This window comes from Symphalangus syndactylus, chromosome 6, assembly GCF_028878055.3.
Source record: "Symphalangus syndactylus isolate Jambi chromosome 6, NHGRI_mSymSyn1-v2.1_pri, whole genome shotgun sequence".
In the NCBI taxonomy this organism is placed as follows: Eukaryota; Metazoa; Chordata; class Mammalia; order Primates; family Hylobatidae; genus Symphalangus; species Symphalangus syndactylus.
In genome coordinates, this window is record NC_072428.2 from 65,412,811 (window position 1) to 65,436,069 (window position 23,259).

Below are 23,259 nucleotides of genomic sequence, written 5' to 3' on the forward strand. Positions count from 1 at the left end.
CATTGTCTGTTAGATGACATATATATATATGCACACACACACACACACACACACACATACACACACATTATATGTTTCCCAATGGTTTATGCCTCTAATTGAACTAAACACTCCCTATTCAAATCTACTATTTACTTACTGGTTTCTCAAATAATACTGTCAAATTTTTGAGGCCAAGGACCATGTGTTATTAATAGTTTTGTCCTTAGTACCAATCAAAGTTTTGGCATATAGTTTGAGGTCAGCAAATATTTATTTTATTGTATGAATAAATAAATGATGAGTGTTAAAGGCGACAGACAAAGGTCCATATGCCAGTTTCTACATTTACAGTAGAGAAAATGCCATTTACTAAGAAGAAAAGAAAGTGCTGAGTAGTGACTGTGTGACCAGGGTTGTCAACTATTGAACAATATGGTTAACAGTATATACAGATGAACAGGGACAGTTCATGAGGTCCCTGGAAGCCTGATGGGGTCAGATGCTTGAAGAAGCTTAAAATTCCATCATTATTGGTCTCCTGCCTGAGACTCTTGGCTTTACAACTCTAATTGTTACCCAAGTGCCTCTATGCTACTATTTTTATCAGTGGCCCAAGTAGTGATGCCAGGAAACCAGTAATTAAAATCATTTTTTTAAATAGCTGGTGAGTCAGCTATACACATAACTCCACCTCTTAAGAAATTTAAATGAGGAGTGACTACAAAGATTTTTCTGTGCCATTCTTGCCCAGAGAAAGATACTTTCATCATTAGTAGACTCCAGAGAGAAATCAAAGACTATACAATATCTTTATGCCAAAGATGTTCACTGCAATGTTGTTTATGCTAACAAAATATCTGAAGCATCTAAACATACAGCAATGGGAAGAGTTGTAAAAATAATGATGCAATGGAACCATTACAGTGGGTTTTTTTTTTTTCAAAAAGATACATCATTTTTATTTTTTACAACTATTTTGAAGTATAATTGACTAACAACAACCTATTTAAAGTGTACAATTTAGAAGTTTTGAGCCATGCAAATATCTATGAAACCATTAATTTAATCAAGATAATGAACATATCCATTGCTCTCAAAAGTTTCCTTAGTACTCTTTCCCTTTACAACTTTTCTCATCCTCAGGCAGGCTTTCTGTCACTACAGATGGAGTTTTCTAGAATTTCATATAGAGGGAAGTATAGGATATGTACTCTTTTTTAGCCTGGCTTTTTTCATTTGATATACTTACTTTGAGATTGTTCTCTGTGTTCCATGTGTCAATAGTTTATTTCTTTCTGTTGCTGAATAGTATTTCAATGTATGGAAGTGTCACAATTTTTTTTCAGGAGAACCTGTTGATACATATTTGGGTATTTCCACCATTTTGCTACTATAAATAAAATACTATGAACATTTAGGGAGAAGTCATCATTGACTTACGTAGACATATGCATTCATTTCTCTTCAGTAAATACCTAGGAGTGGAATGACTAAGCTATTTAGTGGATAACGTCCATGATGACTAGCAGTGTGGAAAGTGCTTATGGTGTAATACTAAGTATTATATAAATGTAAGATTTAAACATAGCCATACGAAAATGAAAATAAGAAAATACATTAAAGCTAGAGTGGTAGTTCAATTTGTGTGGTAATGTTTTTTCTTTTCTTAGTTCATATTTTATAATATGGTTATATTATTTTTAACTTTTTTAAAGTAAAAAGAAGTAATAATATTTGTTAAGCAACTTCTATGTATATACACATACACACACATTCCATTTTGTCTTTACAACTTCATAAGATAATTTTTATTGGTTCAATTTTCACAGATGACTCTATCTGGACTCAGAATGATTACGTCATTTGTCCAGTACACCAGAGCTAGTAAGTGGTGTGGCTGTGATTTGAGTCCAGGTCCACCTTACAAAAAAGATTTTGTTCATTCCAATATGTAAATTCTTAATCATGGATAGCAGCTCAAATATCTTTATAAAATGGGATACACAGTTGGAACCTCACGAATTTCTAAATGCAAATATAAATGATCAAGCTTCTGTTGAACAACTCTGTACTGCAGTGCTCCATGAGGCAGCTGGGCTGATCGAGAACACTGCAAGACGCTGGGGACTGGCTTGATCTAATTTGGAATCCTCCTAGCAACACTATCAGGACAACGGCTCTCTCTTGAGGAACTAAGACTTCACAGGATGTTCAGGAAAACCAAATCAGGAAGGAAATATTGGTATCTTATATTAAATAATACCATGAGATAGTTTAAAAACACCAGATAACAGTTTATCACAACTATATTAGGAAAAGAGTCTCTGTGATCTAAGTCATCAAGGAGACTCTCCGTTAACGGCAAGTTCCCACAAAAATTTCAGACTAGGTTAGCAGATACAGCCAGTTCCCTTCAGAGGAGAGAACTGCTGACTCTTCCACGCCCTACCTACTCAGCTTGGACAAGGTATTGGACCCTCTCTGAGATTTGGTTTCTTCAACTGTAAGGTGAAGAAAATAGTATCTATTAAAAGAGTTTATTTTGCTGGTTAATTGAGAAAACACAGGTAACAGTTATCATGGTACCCTCACACAGTGAACACTCACTAATTATCAACTACTCTTGTTATTGCCATAGTTGTTTTGTTGCTTTTACTAAATACCACAGATACAATGCCTAATTGTCAAGACAAAAGGATGAGCTGAGAAGGATACAAATTAAAAGTTTTTTATCCTTCTTTAGAATGCTTCAATCTCTTTCAGAACCTACTACTCTAAAACTTGCTATCTCAAGTCATTAAACCTAACAATGGAGATTCCTTGCCTAAGAGCAGCTAATGATCACACTTAGAGAACCCACACGAAAAAGCACATTCTTAGGTTGAAGTGACATCATATGGTCACCAAGTTGGCGGCAGTCGCTTATAATACTTTTACAGATCCTCTCTTTCATATTTGTAAAGTGGGACCTTGCTATAGATCTTCTGTTATTTCTGTAATCAGATGGAATAAGAGATATGAACACATTTGATCAACAGTAAACAACTGTGAATACGTAACAACAGTTTCAGTGAAGTAACATAACTAGCACTATGTATTATTCAATCATTTATTAATTTTTTCAACAAATATCTTTTGATTACATAGTATGTGCCTTGAACCCTGCCAGGTGATAGGAAAATAAATGGACAGTAAGTCCAGTAAGTAGAAGCAAACTATAAACCAATAAGTGCTGTGTTGATATAAAATAATAGAGGCTGGGAAGAGTGGGAAAATGAGTATCTTTAGGGAGAGGTGGAGAATGTCAGTGGCAGCTTTATGAAAGAGGTAATGTCTGAGCTGACACTGCAGCATAAGCCAACAGAAGAAACCGTGTGGGCAAAAGAAGACATGTAAAAGCCTGACACACTTGTGGAAGGGGCAATTAAAGTCAAGGTCAGAGAGACAAGGAGAAGCTAGATCATGACTTGCCTATAGACAAATGTTATAGTGTCTGAATTTTAACTAATACAAACAGAGAGAAATAGGTTTTACATAACAGAGAAAGCAGATTAAATTTGCATTTAGAACGATCTTTCTGTCAGTAAAGTGAACTGTAGTCAGGGAGACCAGTTGTCTTGGAGGCAGACAAGTAGGTTCTAAATAGTGAATGACAAATATATATACATTTTTTTAACCTGTTTGTTGATCTTTAAAATATCTCCCTGTCTATTTAACAAAGCTGTTATGATAAACAAAGTCATCTTGAGATTATGTGAGTGGAAGAGTTTTATAAGATGAAGAATGCTATATAACAGAAGATGTGTCATGATTACCGTTATTTTGCCTTGCCATTTTGACCATCTGGACAATCAATTCAGCTATAGCAGCTATAGCAGTTACATCAATTGTGCTATAATCTACATCTGCTATTACAGGACTTTCAAAGTAGCTATATGAGCCCTGCCATGGTTCTTCATTTTTCATGAATTAATCCACTAAGAATGAAATAAATATAACTGATAGTACTCTTAAGTGAAAGCCACACTTAATTCCTCAGCCAAGCATTCAAGCAGGCACCCAATTCATAAGGATGATACAAATTCAATGGAATATTCCCCCCTTGATTTATTCTGCCACTTCTTATGGTTGTGAATGACAGTTATGTGAAAACCATGAAAAGTATTAGGTGTTATAATTGTAATTCTGGGGTGGAGGAACCAATGAAAAATAAATGTGGCTTTATTTTTATTGGATGAGTCTAATAGCCACATTAAACATGACATAAATGTGATTTGCAAAAGTAATGATCAATACCTAACACAAGCATCGCATACATAGTATACCCTCAATAAATACAGACATGGACACAAACAGAGTTACCAGAACCATCTAACACTAATTACTAATTACTGCTCTTGGTCACCTGAAATGTTAAAGGTATGGCAATGATTGCTGGAAAAGGTTTTTATTTCTCCAGGTAGCTAATAATTCTTCTCAATTTTAGGTAAACAATCCAGTCTTTCAATAAGGCATTATTTGTTAACCAAATTTGTCATTCAGAATAATAAGTTAACAATGATTGGACACAGTCCTTAGCTATATAAGTGTTGTATCCAGGCTGGCTGTCATTATAGCACATACTCTTCTAGTATAATTTATTTTTTTAGGGGTCATAAAGGGACAGAGTTGCCCTCTGTTTCCATCTAAAATATTGCTATCTATCAAAATACCACAAAATAGAGGCTGGTGACCTGATTAAAAAGGGCCCTATGATATTTTCTCTCCAAATTACCCGGAATTATTAAATTTTTAAAATCCCTGCTCACAGAGAAAATTTCAAGATGACATCAGTAAAAAAAAAAAAAAAAAAAAAAATCATTCCAGTACCCCATGTAATATTTCCATTCAGTCATTTATCATTCAACAGTATCCATTCAACATATGTCAGACTTCAATTCTGGGTATAAATGGTAAAGAAAAATATATACAGTGATGAGGTTCATGTTCTTATGGAATTTACCATTCAGTGATCAAGACAGACATAAGTAAGTAAATGAATATCTTATTACAAATGACAAAAAAGTACTATGAAAAGTAAAAACAGGATTGATCTATTTCAGACTGGAATGTCAAAGGGGGTCAGAGAAGGCTAATCTAAGAAGGTTACATGGGTTGAGATAAGAAGCACAAGAAAGAATCAGCAAGGTAAAAAGGTGGGACAGTTGTAGGAAGGAAGAGCTTGTGTTTCAATTTTCAGTTGAGAAAATCTGGTCTTTGTAGTTACAGATAACCTAATGAGTTTGAGCATTTACTTTCCAATTTAATAAACTATAAAGTTGGTGAGACTGAATTTTGACATTTGTTTTATGTACAATGAAATATTATTTCAGTAAACAAAGTACTTCAAATGAAATAATTGAATAGGCAGGGGAACTGTCTGAAGTATTTTTAGGATGATGATTTTAAAATAGTGATGAAGGTAAATTTTAACACTAATTGTTCCATGACTGTACAGTTAAACTTGGTGGCTTTCTATAATTCACAAAGCACTGTCCAGTAGAATAATTTAATTAAAGCCTCTCATAAAATCTCACAGTGATGATGTGATAAAATGAAAAGAGTCCTAAATTTTAAATCAGAAAACCCACAATATAGTTTATTACTACTTGTTGGCTGTACAATCTTTGGTAAACCACTCAGGCTCTGAGAATTAGCATCTCATCTAATGAAAAATGATGATAATAACACTAAAATTGCCTACCTTTGCACTGTCATTATGAAGACAAATGAAATCACTTTTGAGAAGGTGCTTAACAAATATCAAAACATAATATAAATTTAAGGTATCTGAAGTTTTATTATTTTTAGTTTCGTTTTAAAGTGGACAGATAACATTTCCCTCACTTTTCCAATGGGTAAACTAAAGCAGAGGAAAGGTAAATAATTTTTGCAAAGAAGCATTGCTAGAAATGTGAATCAGATATCATCATCCAGTTCTTCCTCCTCTCTTCCCTTTCTTTTTTTTTTTTAATTATACTTTAAGTTCTGGGGTACAAGTGCAGAATGTGCAGGTTTGTTACATGGGCATACACGTGCCATGGTGTTTTGCTGCACCCATCAACCCATCAACCACATTAGGTATTTCCCCTAATACCATTCCTCCCCTAGCCCCCCACCACCCAATAGGCCCTGGTCTGTGATGTTCCCCTCCCTGTGTCCATGTGTTCTTACTGTCCAACTCCCACTTATAAGTGAGGACATGTGGTGTTTGGTTTTCTGTTCTTTGTTAGTTTGCTGAGAATGATGGTTTCCAGCTTCATCCATGTCCCTGCAAAAGACATGAACTCATCCTTTTATATGGCTGCATAGTATTCTATGGTATATATGTACCACATTTTCTTTATCCAGTCTATCACTGATGGGCATTTGGGTTGGTTCCAAGTCTTTGCGACTGAAAACAATGCCACAATAAACCTATGTTTGCATGTGTCTTTATAGTAGAATGATTTATAATCCCTTGAGTATATACCCAGTAATGGGATTGCTGGGTCAAATGGTATTTCTGGTTCTAAATCCTTGAGGAATGGCTACACTGTCTTCCACAATGGGTGAACTAATTTACACTCCCACCAAAAGTGTAAAAGCATTCCAGTTTCTCCACATCCTCTCCAGCATCTGTTGCTTCCCTTTTTTCAATGTTTTCATACATTCAACAAACATACTATTAGGATGGCCATATAATTCATCATTAACAATGAGCACTTTTGAAAATAAAAGTGAGCACTACTAATGGGTACACTATGAAGACGGGAGGTAAACAGCAGGACTCTTCTGGAAACCTAACACAACTGGAAACCTAATTCATATGGTCACCCTAAGTAATATGCACTGGAAATCAAGGAATAAACAAAAGCAGCCTTTGCCCTAAGAGTCTGATTTAAAAAATGGGTAAAAGAAGTCAAAGAAAGTAATGCAGTGTTGTAAAGGCTAAGATAGGTATGTGTAAGTAGTTACAGGAATTTGAAAAAAGGGCACTTAAACTAGTCTTGGGGGCTGAGAAAACACTTAAACAAGGAAGTGATCTGCGCACTGAAACTTAAACGCTGAAGTATCCTGGTAGATAAATAGTAAAAAGCATCTGAAGCAGCAGAAAGAATCTTTAAAAAATGTGTCATATTCAGGGAATTGCAACCATTTGGGGAGGAGCCTATAGGTTCACATGAGTAAGTAGAAGGAAAGGAGCTTGGAGAAGTCCAAAGAGTTTGAACCTGGGGTCTTGATGCTTTTACTAAAGGGATTGTACTTAATCCCGGGGGCTACAGGAGGATTTTGAAGCAGGGAAGCAACATGATCAAAATCTTTATTAAAAAGTTCCCACTTCCATCATTACAGCACACAAAGCCCTCACTCTGGTAAGCTGTCCTGCTATAATACGTCAATGTTTTTAATGCATTCTAACCATCATCCTTTTAATGAATCTCAGCCATGTAAGAATATGAGAAAAATAAGCAAGACCAAACCAAATGACACACAAAATCCTATCAACTAAAACCAGAAAAGTGGGCTGTAGCAAAATGAAAGCTAGCATGCCTAGAGGAAAAATCGTTCTTTCAGGTCTGAGATCAGAAAATTTGAGAATCTAAAATTCAGCAAGACTCTCAAAAGGGACCAAAGTGGTTCCAACTCAGAAGAGTCTTTTGGCTCCAATCAAAAACCAAGTCTAATCTTCTCTGGAAGAAAACATCTCCATATTGACCCTGAAAATTCCCACTATTGAAGTCTGGCAAAAATACGAGATCACCATCAAGGAGATAGGATGAAACAGACTACTATGAGTGAGACAGTGTAGAAACAACAACAGATGTAGACTTACAAGGACTTTAGATATTTAGATTATCAGACACATAATTTAAAATAGCCATGAATAATGTTTAAATAAATAATAAAGAAAATATTTAAAAATATCAACAAATCCACTATCCAAGGAGATTGTAAACAGACATCTTTGACTCATTGATAGATGATGTAGATAAAAATGTAGTAAAGGTATAGAAGATTTGAAAAATGTGTATAATTAATAAACTTACCTAATGAATATAATTATAAACTTGCATCCAATAATTACAGAACACACATTTTTCTTAGGCAAACAAAGAACATTGACAAAATATTCACCACATTCTAGATTAAAATAAATTTCAGAGAATAGTTACCATAAAAAGTTTTCTAGATATTATGTTATTAAATTAGAAATTAATAACACAAGAAAGAATTCTTTGGGAAATTTTAAAAAATTTTAAATAACCTGGCTCAAACAAATAAATATTTGTAAATAGGTGGGTTGGAATGTTAATTTAAAATACTGCATATCATATATTATATAATACCAAAGCACCTAAAATATATTGAAATAAATGTATAAATGTATTGTAATTTAAATTGTTAATATAAAAGAAAATGGCAGAAGTCAATGTTACATCCATCTGAAACATTTATGTTAAAACAGGTTAAAGCCCCAAAAGTAGAGTTAATAATAATACCAGAATAATAAAATTAAAACAAAAATAGTAAGAATAAAAGAAGAAAGGAAAAAAGAGAAAATGACAATAGTAGGGATACAAAGTTGCTTGAACTAGCACACCTCAATCAATGTAATCACATTAACACAATAGGGGAGAAAAATCATCTCAATAAATATAGGAGTAAAAAAGATACTATTCATTATCAACAATAACAACAACAAAAATGAAGAGACCTGATAAAAAATTTCTCGAAAGTTTTTCAAAATTAATGGTTTTTTAAATGTGAAATATTTAAGGAAGAAAATATAAAATTGTATTGAAAGACATTAAAGATCTAAATAAATGCAAAAATAGTCCATATTCATAAATAGAGAAATTCAGTATTATAAGAAATCAATCTTCCCAAAATAACTTACAGGTTCAAAGAAATTCCAATAATAACCCCAATAAGAATTTTTGCAAAAGTTTCCAAGTTCATCTAAAATTCACATGAAAGAATAAAACCTAAACAAAGACACTCCTGAAGAAAAATAAAATGGAAGAATTTGATCTAGTAGACCCATTTTAGTAATAATTTATATTGTTACTTAATGTAATAATTTATTATAAAGAATTTTTAATTAATATAGCATTGATTTGGCATAGAGATAAACAAGATGACCATGAAACAGAATAGAGAACATAGAAACAGGCGCACATAGTATAGAAATATGACATAGGACAAAGTGAGCATTGCAGATAAGGGGAGAAGAAAGAAGTGTTATTTAACACATATTGCTATGAGAAATATTTAGTTATTTGGAAAATAAGAATACAAAAGAATCAACACCAGACTCATTAAATACTTAAATATAAAAATATTACAGTTTTATATCGTTATGATCTTGGGATAGGAAAATATTGCTTAAATAAGACAGAAAATGTGTCAATTATAAAGAAAGAATAATTTTGATCATATTAAAATGAATAACTTAGTCTACAAAGTGGGAGAAGCCATCTATGATCAACAGTGGATAGTATACAGAAGATATAAAGTGGGCGAAGACATCTATGATCAATAGTGGATAGTATCCAGAAGATATAAAGAACTCTTAAAAATCAATAAGGAAAAGATAATACAATATAGGTATAAGCACACAGCCATAAACCATTATTTTGCAGAAGCAGACAAATGAATGCTGAATAAAGATATTTTTAAAACCTCAATAGTATTCTTGATTCTGAAGATATAAAGAAAGAACTCAATAATATTTTTGTACTTCATAAGTCTGATAAAATTTTGTGTTGATGATGTGAACAATGCAAACTCTTAAACACTTCCAGTAGGCAGATGAATTGGCACAACTACTTTAGAAAACAATTTGACATTATCTTGTCAAGTTGAATAGGTGAAAACCATGACCTAGTAATTTCAATCCTAAGGAAACTCTAGCACACTGATACCAATAAAATTGTGCAAAAATAAATGTTGCTGCATTGTTTGCAGTAGCAAAAATTGGACAGAATCAATGCATGAATAAATGAATAAATATTTTCCCAGAAATATTGCACAGAGTAGAAATGAACAATATACTACTACATGCAACAATGGGGATGACTTTTAAAAGCATTAATAAATGAGAAAAGCAAATTGCAGAAGGTGAAGGCACATAAATAGAATTAGGGAATGGTAAAAGGTACCCTCAAAGGTAACAGCATTATTCTAATTCTGAACTTGGAGGAGGGGCTTATGGTGTTGGTTTTATTATTATACTATATCATTTCCACACATATATTTTAGTTATTAAATATAACAGAGTAAAAACTATGGAATTTTCTTTATAAAAAAATTCAATGTAGAAAAATTACTCTGGCTACCGTGAGAAGAATGAACTCGAGTAGAGGAAGTCTGGAAGCTGGGGGTTAATTAGGAGATTATTTTCATGCTGAAGATTATGGTGTTTTTAAAAAGATAAGCACTAGCTGTGAGTATGGAGAAGGAATAGATGGATTTCCTCAATGAGCGGGATCACCATATTATAGATTCATGTTTTGGCCTGAAAAATAAATGAGCCTCCCATGTATGCCTCATTTGTTCACTCACTAATTGAATCAAATATTTATAGGAAGTCAGAATTAATTTAGGCACATAGAGAAACTTGCTAAGAGGTCACCAATAAGACTTTGGAGAGAAATAAATGTACAAGCTATTTGGAAGAGAACTAAAAGCAGGGGCTGCTGGCTGACTCACTAATTGGTTGGTCAGTTCCCACTAATGGGTATTTGCAATTACCTGGGCAAAGCATCCAAGTGGGCTGCTGGGGATTTTTAAGAAGATCAGCATCAGTAGTGATTGTGTCATAGGAATACTGCAAGGGTAAGAATGTGTGGCTAAAAGATGTTAGGGGGAAGGGCGGCAGGAGGGATTTATTTGCTCAGAACACTGCCAAGCTGAAAATTGTTAGCACATTGGGCTGGAAAACAATTCTACCTACCCAGCAAAAAGCACAGGTAACCTATAAATAGGAAGTTGCTTGTTGAAATTGTACATTAATAGTACAACATTTTGAAGCCATTATTGGACTCCTTAAGGGTCAGTAAGTGAAAATGTGTGGACCCCACTTTCCCACTTTACACATCAAAGGGGGCATTGTTTGATATAATTTTGACTTAATAGTTTGTCCACAGAGGATGGGCTGCTTTGCATTTAGATTTTGCTACAAAAGCAATCTTTGGGAAACCTAGCATGATTAAGGGAATAGAAAGTGTCTTCCTTTATGTCAGAGACAAAAATATTTATATTTTGGAAGTGCCTTTATCCTGCATAACTTTTTTCCTCACAACTTTCATAGATAAATTGGTATACTTCCAGTTCACCACCAGAAATAGTCTTTCTTGACAGGAGCATATGACTGTATAGAATGCTATACAACATGCTCTGACAGCAGCACAGATTTACTGATACTGGGTATTATGAGTGTAATCAGACCGACTACAAACATTCTTGGATATGAAATCCAAAAGTCAGATTCCTTCATAAGAGTCTGATCCCACAGGGGACTGAAAACTTCATACATCAGTCCTGCTTACTGAATAGTATCAACTTTAGCACACACTGATTTTTGAGAATCAATGGGACCAGCAACACGTGTTAGGTGTTTCACGGAAGTGGAGGGGAGAACATTGCCAGGGAGACTTCATAGCAAAGGTGACTATTTAGCTTGTGATTGAAGGATGAGAGCATTCTACGTGGGTTGGAACTAATATTCCATGCAGAAGAAATGGCATAAAGCAAACATTAGACAGGGTCAAAGAATGAGGAAAAATTTACTATGGCTATAGCTTATAATTGAAGGATCAAAATGGTAGATCAAGACCTAAACATGGAAAGCTTTGAATGCCATGTATATTCTAGCTCTTTTTTGCCAGAGATGGAGGATATTGACCACTGTGATACTTCCTCAAAGCTCTTTCAAATCTATGCTGGAGATCTGAGAGATAAACCAATCTCTGGAAATTTTATCATTGTGCTATCCCTTATATCAACTTCCTCCTTTTTAGTTCCATAGCCTCCAATCTAGTGTAGGCCCTTATTAACTCTAGCCTCTTAACTTTGCATTCAGTCTCTCTGCTTTCCAGTGGATCCTGTCAATTGTATGAAGAGTACTACCCCAAACACCACCCTTTTGATTATGCTGCTCTTCTGTTTATCATTACATGACTCCCTACTGATGACTAGATATATCCCAACTATTAATAACTTGGTCCTGAGTTTTCCTACCTACATGTATTTACTTATGCCATTCCCTCCACCATGTAGAGGATAATCAACGTAATGACCCCACCTTTTTTCAAGAGGGAACTGGGAGGCTTTCTGATCTCCCCAACACAAACTTGCTCCCTCCCATGAAAATTCTACTCATTAAACTCCACTCAAGGAAAATTCTTTCCATGAAACCTTCCCAGATCTTTCCACCTATGTAAAATAATAATCAGTGCTTATGTAGCACTTTCTAGCTTGTATAACACTTTATAGCTTATGGTTCACTTATATCATTGAAAGTATGGCAGAGAAATATTATTATAATATTATCACAGTTTTACAGATGAGGGAATGATTACAGAGGTTCAATGACTTAGCGTTAATCATGGATCTTCTTACTCCAGATCTCATGGTTTAAACTCTGTACATCATTCTTCTGCATTTGAATTCTTGAGAAATATTAACTACATACATTTTAATAGTTACTATCTCAATTACTTGTTTTTAATACAATGCATACACATAGTATTTAATAAACAAATGCAATGTTAATGTACCCAATTCAAATGATTCCAATCTAAAATAGACACTGGCTTCTTCCCTACCACCATAGTATACATATGGCCTTCCCAACATAATGAGAATATTTTTTCTCTTCGTGTGTTACACAATTACCTCAGTATTGCAACAAATATTATACTGTAATTCATTTATTATCCCAATATTCTTCTCTGCTAGGTCCTAAAGTAGTCCAGTGACTACAGTACATTTATTTTGGTATCTTCAATGCCTTACTAAGTGCTCACACATAATATGTACTCAGGGATTATTTACTGAGATGCTTACTAGAATAATGAACCATAACAGATAATCTTTGAATAATGTAGGATATGGTCAGACATCCATGTGTTGGATTCTTCAACTTGAGTAAAGATAGGGGGAAGAAATCAGCAGGTGACATCTAGGTTCTAAAAACTTTCCTGTTTTGTTTTGTTTTTGTTTTTTCAAAGAACTTGAGAAAGTTCCGCAGTGTATTATCCTGTTTTTCTTTTATAACATGCCTATTTCTACAGAGGATCTGAGGCATTAGTGCCATTATAATACCTAATGTTATTACTGCCACTCTCACTAACACCACCACTATATTTACAAGTAATTCTAAAATGGGATAACAACACTTTATTTCAATAACTAAATTGATACATATAAAACTTTAACACACTAAAACCTTGTAAACAACTTACAATTGATTGCTGTCATGATTATTTATACTATTTTTATTATCACTATTAGAACAATGGTCAGAATGACTACTGTAGTTATAACTCCTACTAGGAGTTCTCATACATTAAGCATTTATTGCTTAGGTACTCTATGAGGTCTATCAAATCATTATTATTAACCTTAACAAAAATCCTCCAAGAGCTTCACTATCATTCCCATTTAATAGAGACAGAAACTAAGGACTAAAGATTTACTCATCAAGCTCTTCCCCATGACATTCCTCCTTTTATTGGTCCTCAGCATTTTCAGTGAACACCACAGGTCAGACAGTGCAAGCACTCCCCGCTTTAACCCACACCACTCCATCCTCTTAAGACTAGCATGATAAAATTACCAAATAATACAGTTACCTCTCAGAAGAGAGTCAACCTTTTATTCAAGTCAAAAGTCCTTAAAAATTTGAAGAATGAGACATCTAAAATTTTACATTACTCTCCCTGAAGCCAATGCATGTTCCTAGGACACTGTTCATCACAGATGACTCTTTACCACAGACTACTTGTTTCTGGCAACTGCACTAGAAACTGGAAACCATAATTGGGCTGGATTACCAAATGGCTGCTCCATTTCTCCTGAACAAGCTGCTTCCGCATTACTTAAGACTAGTTCCCATCAAGACTGGGATAATTATGTTATTTCTCAACTCAAGGTTACTCTATATATGTCATCTAGAAATCAAATCAAGTCTGGGGTTTCTTCTGGGAGCATCTGCTTGTAACTTCCAGGTACTCTGAGAACACAATCTTATGATCCATGGAATAGATTTCCTAACTAAAAGCCAGACCTCATTTCTATTGGAGGAAAATGATAAAAATATTGAAACTTCAGATGGAAACAAAGTTGGCCTGCATTACCCTTATTCAAGACCCAAGTGACAGACACTTTCCTAAAAATATCAGTATGTTGAAAATTTGAAGTCTGAGGTTATCCGAAATTTTGACTATTTTTTTGATTCATGAACCTTGTATCTTTCTCATGATGGGCCAGACTATAGTTTAACATGTGAAAGAAAATCATGTTATTTGGAAACGCTAATCATTTAGATTATAAGAGAATAACCACAAGTGCAGTCTTCTAATTATAACAATATTTTCTCTTTTCTCTTAAATTTTAAAAGTGAAATTTAGTGGGATCCTTAGGTCAGGGATAAATAATTAGGTGCCAAGCATAGAATGTATTTTTCTTTGTCTTTTTCACCATTGTCTTTATCATTTTTATCATAATAATTATGATAGTAACTGCTATTACTTATTGAGGGCCGACTATTTTGAGACTAGTTTGGCTGATTCAGATCTATTATCTTTTATTATGAAGACAATATAAGGCAGGCGTGTTGCCCCTGCATTAAATAATATGGTCCTCTTTCAACAGTACTAGGAGATCTTAAAAAAACATATGTATAACTTATCAGTGGTTTCCAAATTTACATTGGGTGGAATAAGAAGCAGACCATTTTCTGTGAGGAGCCCTTATCTCTGGTACTCCTGGCAACAAGGTCCTGAGCATGATTCCTCTTTACTTCAAGACACAACACTCCTAACTCTTAAAAGCTGGGGTGGGAGGGAAGCCATGGGTAGCTTGCACAGGCAGTGGGAAGGTCTATGTATCTGGAATCCTCCTCCACATCATTGATTCATCTAGCAAATGTGCACATTGGGAAGCATGTGGGACTTAGGGAAGAAAGCTGGTGGAGCCAGTCACTGCCCATGACTCAGAGGTCTGAAGGTGGCAGAGCTTCTTGATATGTGAGGCTAAAATATATTTTGGCCTGAAACTCAGAGGGAAAAAAAGAAAGAAAAGATCCAGTCCTTATTAATCAAAATGAAAAAGGCACTGCTTATAAAATCAGCAACAAGGCTGAAGGTAGGGAAACATAAAGTCAGCTCTGCACTAGCAGGGAAGAGCTATGCAAGAGGAACATGTACAGGAGCAGCAAGACCCAACTATGGCCCAAGGTTTTCTAAGCAGTGCTCTAGAAGCATTTTTCTCCTCCACGCTTGCTATATTTATGTACTCTTTTTGGAGGCCAAGTGGCTCATCAATTACAGAGTCTCACTCTGTCACCCAGGCTGGAGTGCAGAGGCACAATCTCAGCTCACTGCAACCTCTGCCTCCCAGGTTCAAGTGATTCTCCTGCCCCAGCCTCCCTAGTAGCTGGGATTACAGATGCCCGCCACCACGCCCTCTAATTTTCGTATTTTTAGTAGAGACAGTGTTTTGCCATGTTGGCCAGGCTGGTCTTAAAGTCCTGACCTCAGGTCATCTGCCTGCCTCAGCCTCCCAAAGTGCTGGGATTATAGGCGTAAGCCACCATGCCCAGCCCAATTATACATTCAAAGTATCTGAACACAGTATATTAGCAACCTAACGTTGGCAATGTCAGAAACATTCACTTTAAACACAAGGCTATACACAATCACTTATTCAACATTCTCAGTGGTTATTTATATATTTTGTATCCTATATCATTTGCTGTTAGTAAATTGAATGTAAGGTTTCTTGAACCCACAAAATACAGAAAAATCTCTAATCTCCAATTCCATTTCTGAACTCTTACAGAATTTACAACATATACTACAAAAATTAAATTAGTACCTAATTGTAAAATCCCATATTATTCTGTTATTATAAATGAACAAATTTTGTAGCATTCTCCCCCAGAGTACTGAAGCAGAAATTTCAGCAAAGTCTTGTACCCAAAAGTAGAAGCAAAGGCTGTGGAGAAAGACAAACCTGAGTTTGAATCTAGCCTCTCACCAGATGTTAGCTATGTAACTGTATTAAGCCATTCTTGCATTGCCATACATACCTGAGACTGGGTAATTTATAAAGAAAAGAAGTTTAATTGGCTTAAAGTTCTTCAGGCTGCAAAAGCCAGCATTTGCTAGGCTTCTGGGGAGGCCTCAGGGAGCTTTTACTCCTGGCAGAATGTGAAACAGGAGCAGGCACTTCACATGGTGAAAATAGTAGCAAGAGAAAGAGGTGGGAGGAGGTGCCACACACTCAAACAACCAGATTTCATGAGAACTCACTTACTGTCGCAAGGGCAGCACCAAGCCATGATAATGCAACACCGTGACCCAAACACCTCCCACAGGCCCCACCTCCAACATAGGGGATTACAATTCAACATGAGTTTTGTCAGGGACATACATGATCCAAACTCTATCAGTGACAATGGTAAATTACTAGACCTCCCAAAAGTTCAAATGTCTCTACTGAAAAATGACTACACACACACACACACACACACACACATATATATATATATATATATATACACACATATGTATATATATACACACACACACACACACACACACCCTGGGGGGGTTATTGTGAATATTAATTAGCATAACACCTGTAAAACACTTAACACAGCACCAGGCATAGATTAGGAGCCCAATATTCCTTCTTTCTCTCTATCCTTCTCCTTTAAAATCAATTATTCAACATTGCCAAGGAACTATTCTCTGGTTATTCTAAGCTCTACATTTGTTGAGCACCTACTATATGTCAAGCACTATATTGCATGCTGGCAATGCAAAAATCAAAAGGTTTACGATCTCTGCCTTTGAGAGATTTGATGTTTGTGTAAATTGATTGTATGTTCCTTAATCAAATAGCTATATTCCAAATTATCCTAGAATATTTCTTGTTCTTTATATACCAATCTTGACTCTACCATGCACTTTTATTATAAGAACTACATAAAGTTTCCTGAATTTGATGCATTTTTGCTTATCTTCACATCTTTTCACGTTACATCTTCTGCTTAGAAATGACCTCCACCCGGATATACTTCAAGTCTTTCTCAGAAGCTTTCTTGAAACTTGCATGAATTTTGAAGAGCCTCTCTACTTTCATGACAATCTATGTGAGTTTCTGTCTCAGAAGTCACTTGGTGGGTTGGAGAGAAAGATGTCAGTTTTATGTTTAACTGCTTTATAAAACAGAAGCCAACCTGAGGGCAAGGATTTTTAAATTATTCATCTTTGTGTTTCTATGCTTAGCAAAGTGTTCAATGAATAGTTGGTGATCAATAATTGTTAAATGCATAATTGAGTGAAATGATGAATAGTCTGGCTGTGACCGAGATTGAAAAAGAGAACAGATGACCAGTATTCTCCAGCACACTAAGCAGGTTTTGTCAGTTCATTTGTCTAGAACAGCCCCCATAGCTTTCTGCACAAGGCCAGGTCTCTCTGACAAGAACATTTGGTTTCCAAATTACATATTGCACAGCATGAATCCTTCCTTTCCTGCAACTGCCTGTTAATTATAATGCCACCTTTGCTCTGTCTTTGTCTCAATCTCCTAATCTCTGAGATATAATAGCTGATTTACGTAGGATTTTCTGAGCTTTATGAGCAAATTCTGCAACCCCTTCCCACATACATCTTTTTGTAAAAACAATAAAGAAAACAAGAAGTGTCTGTTCAGAGTTCAAAGGTAAAAGGAAATACAAGATCAATACAAAATTATTTGAGACTGAAAAAATACTCCCCTTTGTTCCTTTTTTTGTTGTTTTTATTCACATGTAATTGTAAAAACCAACCTGCTTTAGAGAGTAGCTGTGGAAATGCTGGGGAGCTGTCACTGGAGACTAGCAGCATCTCCAAGCTCTTGAAGCTGACAGCTCCTAGAAGCCAACTGAGAGATTCAACTGCAGATTTCATTTGATCACACCAGCAGAAGTGCCTAGGAAAAGTTTCTGCTCTTCATGTGGAAACTGCAAAGAGTTCAAGTTCTTCCTTAGGTTATAATATTTAGCAAGTATTCTAACAATCCCTCTGTCATTCTCTATTTTTTCAGGAGAGATACTTGGCCCATCTTATTCATTTGTGTCTCCAGTACCTAACAGAATTGACAAATTAGGTGCTCACATACATACTCAAAAGCTCAGGCAAGGGGATATGACTGAGAAAGGGAAGAAGGAAAAGGCAGATGAACGGAGAGAGGGAGAGAAAGTTACAGAGATAGCTGTGAAGGGGGAGAAAAGGAAAAGTGGAGGAAAAGAGGGAGGAAAGAAGAACAAGAGAAAGAGAAAATAGAGAATAAGTTCCTCTACTTTTTTCTCATAATTTTTACAAGAGACAGCATCTTAAAATAAATATAAAACACCTCCAAAATATTCATAGTTACTGTGAGGGCAAAGTCCCTCTCCAGGCAGTTGTTGATTCTTAGAGCCACCGAGGTACAATAGAGACACATTCCAGATGTATCATGTTTGCTTTACCTGCCCCTTGCCTTGGTCTACCTAAGAAGGATTTCAGGCTCAAGAAATGAGTGATATTCTTCAACGCTTTCCCTTACTAACCCATCAAGAAATCCTTAACACCACCCAAGAACATCATCTACTCAGCCTCAGCAGATCCAGTGGTTCCCTAATAGCCTCTAGGGTAGGGGAAAGACTGCAGAAGCCTGTGTCTGAGTAAATAACTCAGAAGGGGCAACCGAATCTTGTAGAAACCATTTGGGACATTTCTCCACCCCTGTTTTGATCCTGAGGTTAGGTTCGGGGTAGCTCTTTTTTTGCTACTGTGACTCCTCCTTTGATTCTAATTTTCAATCCAACTCTCTTTTGCTTTAGAATTTGCTGTGCCCTTAACTGCAAGTCCTTCATTTTCTTAACATTTTTAAACATCATGAGAATTTAAATGTCATTTGTTATGTGACAAAAACTAACTCTTGATTGTAGGAACTTAACAATAAAAATATAAAAATAAATGCATCATCTTATCTGTTAAATAGAGCCACTGATAGTATGTTAGTCTTTAATGTGCATTGACACATATATTTATTGTCTTAAGAATAAGATGATACTGTACATAGTTTCTAGTCCGCTTTTTCTATCTGAATAATACATTATAACAATTTTCTTTCATTAAAAATTCACCTCAATATTATTCTGATGGCATAACTCTTTATGTTCCAGCAATTCCTTGTAAGGAAGCAGGGAGTGAAGAAAGCTCTGGAACTCTAGCAGTCAGCCTCACTGTTCACTTCAGCCTGCACTCACTGTTCCTGTTTTTCCTAGCATAGCATAGCAGCCAGTCAGAAGTATCACCTGAGCATTTGCTTGGTTTGTCTGTTTGTTTCAGGAAATATGACGCCAATTCTATGAACTTGGTCTGGGTGATTCTTAAATGCATTTCTCTGTCTCTCTCTCTCTCTCCCTCTCTCTCACACACACACAAACACACACACACACACAAACACACACACACACACACACACAAAAAGAAAAATATGTTTTGTTTCTACTGTGAGCCATCCCCACAGAGTATCAGTGTAGAAAAATTGCTGTTTGAATGGTAAACAAGGCTACCAAAAGTAATGGCAGGGAGTACATTGCAAATAATTCACTAGATTATGTGTGCTCCTTATGGAGCAGAGACTCTATCTTTCCACTTTTATTTCTCTCAGGCTTAGACCAGTAATTAGCCCATAAAAAAATCTAATCCATTAAGAAATGTTTATCTAATGAATGAATGAATAACTGAAAGAATGGACATAAACCATAATTAAGAAGACTGGTCATAAGATAATAAAATTTTCTGACCCTATCACATTATTTTGGGAAAAATGAACTGTGCTATAGAGAAAATGATTTAAGATTTAGACAAAAAAAATTCATCTTAAAACACACAATAGCCATACGATGTTACTAATCCTCTGTTTTCTGTCAAATTGTCACAACAATAAGGTGTCCTTAGAGAGATGTTGCAGTGATCAAATGAGATGACAGTTTAGTGAACCAGGGAAACTTGGAACTTCGAAGTGTCCTAGGATCTCAGCACCAAGACGATATTACAATAGGCCATACTTCACTACCACTCCCCTGTCCAATACATACACATAAAAAGACAACAATAACAATACAACAAAATAAATATCTTCACTGAAAATAAAGTTTTAAAATGGGTGGCAAGGAACCTGGGTACCTGCTGGTGCTATTTCAGGTAACATGAAATAGTAGAAAAAATGATGGACTTAGGAGACAGACCTAGGCACAAATTTTGGTTCTGCCACTTCTTAGCTGTATAATTTTGGACAAGTTGTTTAACTTCTCTGGCATAGTTTTTTCTTTGGTAAAATTTTTATAACAACTGATGCTTCCTGGGATTAGAATGAGAACTAAATAAAAGGATGAGAAGTCCCTGACATAATATATATTCAATAAATGTCATTTCACTCGCTTTTCCTCACTGCCACACTCCAGGCTTTGCCTGAACCAGTGAGAGGAAGATGTTATTTATACTAAACAGTTTTGCCTAAGGCCTTGCCCACCATCAGACCTGAATACCAAACTGCCAAATGGAAGTTTGCTGTGTTGAAATACTTATACCAGACTTCAAACATAGAACTCAGAGGTTATTCTATCAAAAGCTTAGCACTTGTCAACAAGAACAGCAGAGACTCCAGAAATCCTTTCAGTCTTGCTTTTTTTTTTTTTCCAAGACATAAGCAGACAAATCCTCACTGATCATTCTACCGAGGTAGCTCCAACCCTCCAAAAGAATATATTTAAAATCGCAGGTTATTTTATCATGTTTGAAGAAGAAAACATTACTGGAAATAAGAATCTTTATTGACTCTTTCAGTTTTAAGGTCAGTTGACCTAGAAAAAGAAGAGTGCTCCCTTTGAGAGTAGAGTGAAACTCTGACTGAAAAGGAAGAGGCACACTGGAACATGTAAATTTGATCCCATTTTACAAATGGAGCTAAAAGGAGCATTTACCATAGTAAGCTGACAGCCTTTAGTAAAGTCAGGTTTAGGTTTGAAGAGTTCCAACTTCCACTAAGTGAATCATGTCTAGCAGTGGAGACAGATGATTCAAGCAAAATTTCAGACCATTCTTCTAATACGGTTAAGCCATCCCTGAAGGTAAATGTTAAAACTATTTAATAACTGAAGCTTCAGACTTTGCAGCTTGGGCTTTGCCCTTAGACTTTTTGGTTGCTACTGGAAATAAGATTATATTTTAAAGTTTCTTCTATCAGAAAAAGAAACACTCCAAAATTTTTACATCCCTCAGTTTTACTGCAAGCAAGCTCCTGTCTTTGGGTAATAAGGGTCTTTCCTATTCACAAATAAAAGGACACATTAAATGTATACCTTCTTCATAAGTCAGTAGCTATGAATGACTTTGAGCAATTCCATAGCTTTTCTTTCTTAAGTAAACTCCTCAGCATCAAATAGGACCCTGCTCCTGAGATGAAAAGAAGAAAGGCTGGCTACCCAGAATAATTCAAATAAAATGATGTTTATGATCCATGTATATTAATGTAGCCATTTAGAGAAAGTCAGGGCCATTTAAAATCATTCTGGACTTTCTCCAATCAATTATTTCCCTGTTTGAAACCCTTCGGTTGCTCTTATTTTTAGAACAAATTTCAGACTCCTCAGCATATTACACAAAGCTTTTCTTGATCTGGTCCTTTCCTACTTTCCCAACAACATCCGAAACTCTCACTTTTTTTCCTGGACATTTCATTTCAGCCACACTTAACTACCAGCCATTACCATGACTTCTCTGTGCTTTTTTCTAACCTGTTTCCTCGTTCTGGGATATGCCTCCTCTTCTCACCCACCCCCTACCTCCTGCAACACAGGTTTCTGGGGCCTAAATATATCCTATTCATTCATTAAGAATCAACTCGTGCACTACTTACTCCAAGAAACATTTCTTAACTGCCTCCTCTTCCCCTCTCCCTGGACGATAGGAATCTGTCCTCTGGTCTCCCACAACATTGTTTATTTTTATCATAGCATTTCTCACCGTGTATTATGACTATTTAAAAAAAAAAGTTCCTTGAAGGTAGCTCTGTGTCTCATTCTTCATTATATATTGATACAGAGCCTGTCACACGGTAGTTGCTCAATACACTGTCATTGTTATTGATGAATGCTGACTATGGGCCAGGCTTGTTTCCTAGAAACATACAAGTTCAGGGCCATCCTTATGATGCAAGGACTGAACAAATCACACACACTGGCCTGCTCTCATTGTTGGGTTCTTAGTAAAATTTGGACTGAGTGAAATAACAAAGGCAGCTGTAACAAGAAAATCATAATAATAATAATAAGAAGAAGCAAGTAATCACGGGCAGCTTGCTGTCTCACCGCAATAACCGGAGCAGGATAATGGGGAGACCAGAATTATTGGCACGTTTAGCCATATTCTTTAAAGAAAAAAATACATACATACATACATACATACATACATACCAAAAATGCTCTGTACAGCTGCTCTATTTGCACTTGAGGCATCTGCAGCTTAGGCATTAAAACATATGTGAAGAGTATGCCAGGCGATTTGGGTTGAGAAACCTGGATTTGAGATCTAACTTTGTTTCTAACCATCTGTATTGTCCTCAATCAGCCCCTTCATCTCCCTGATTCTCAGTCTCTTCCTCTTACATGATCTTTGATCTCCTTTTTAGTTCAAAAGTCTCATTCATTTTGACATTCTGAGCTGGTAGAGCCCCTGACACACATAAAGTATTCAAAAATACATAACAAATAGTTAAATTAAGTTTAGCCTAAAGCATCTACTTATTTATTTTAAGTTCATGCTAAAGATTTCTTCATTTATAGCGGACTGTAACTTAACTGGATGTGTAAACAGACTATAACCTACTCTTTTATCAACCAGTTTCAGCCAGTCACAAGCAGACAACTATTCAAACTGTGTTCAAATAAGGCAAATGCCAAGCTGTAAACAATCCAGCTGTTTCTGT

The 23,259-nt window shown here is 35.6% G+C and overlaps 1 protein-coding gene across 9 annotated transcripts in view; it reads right to left on the reverse strand.

Annotated features, from left to right (window-relative positions):
• DLG2 (discs large MAGUK scaffold protein 2) overlaps positions 1-23,259 on the reverse strand; it is a 2,194,174-nt gene that overhangs the window by 1,164,132 nt on the left and 1,006,783 nt on the right. The gene's annotated exons all lie outside the window — the stretch shown is intronic.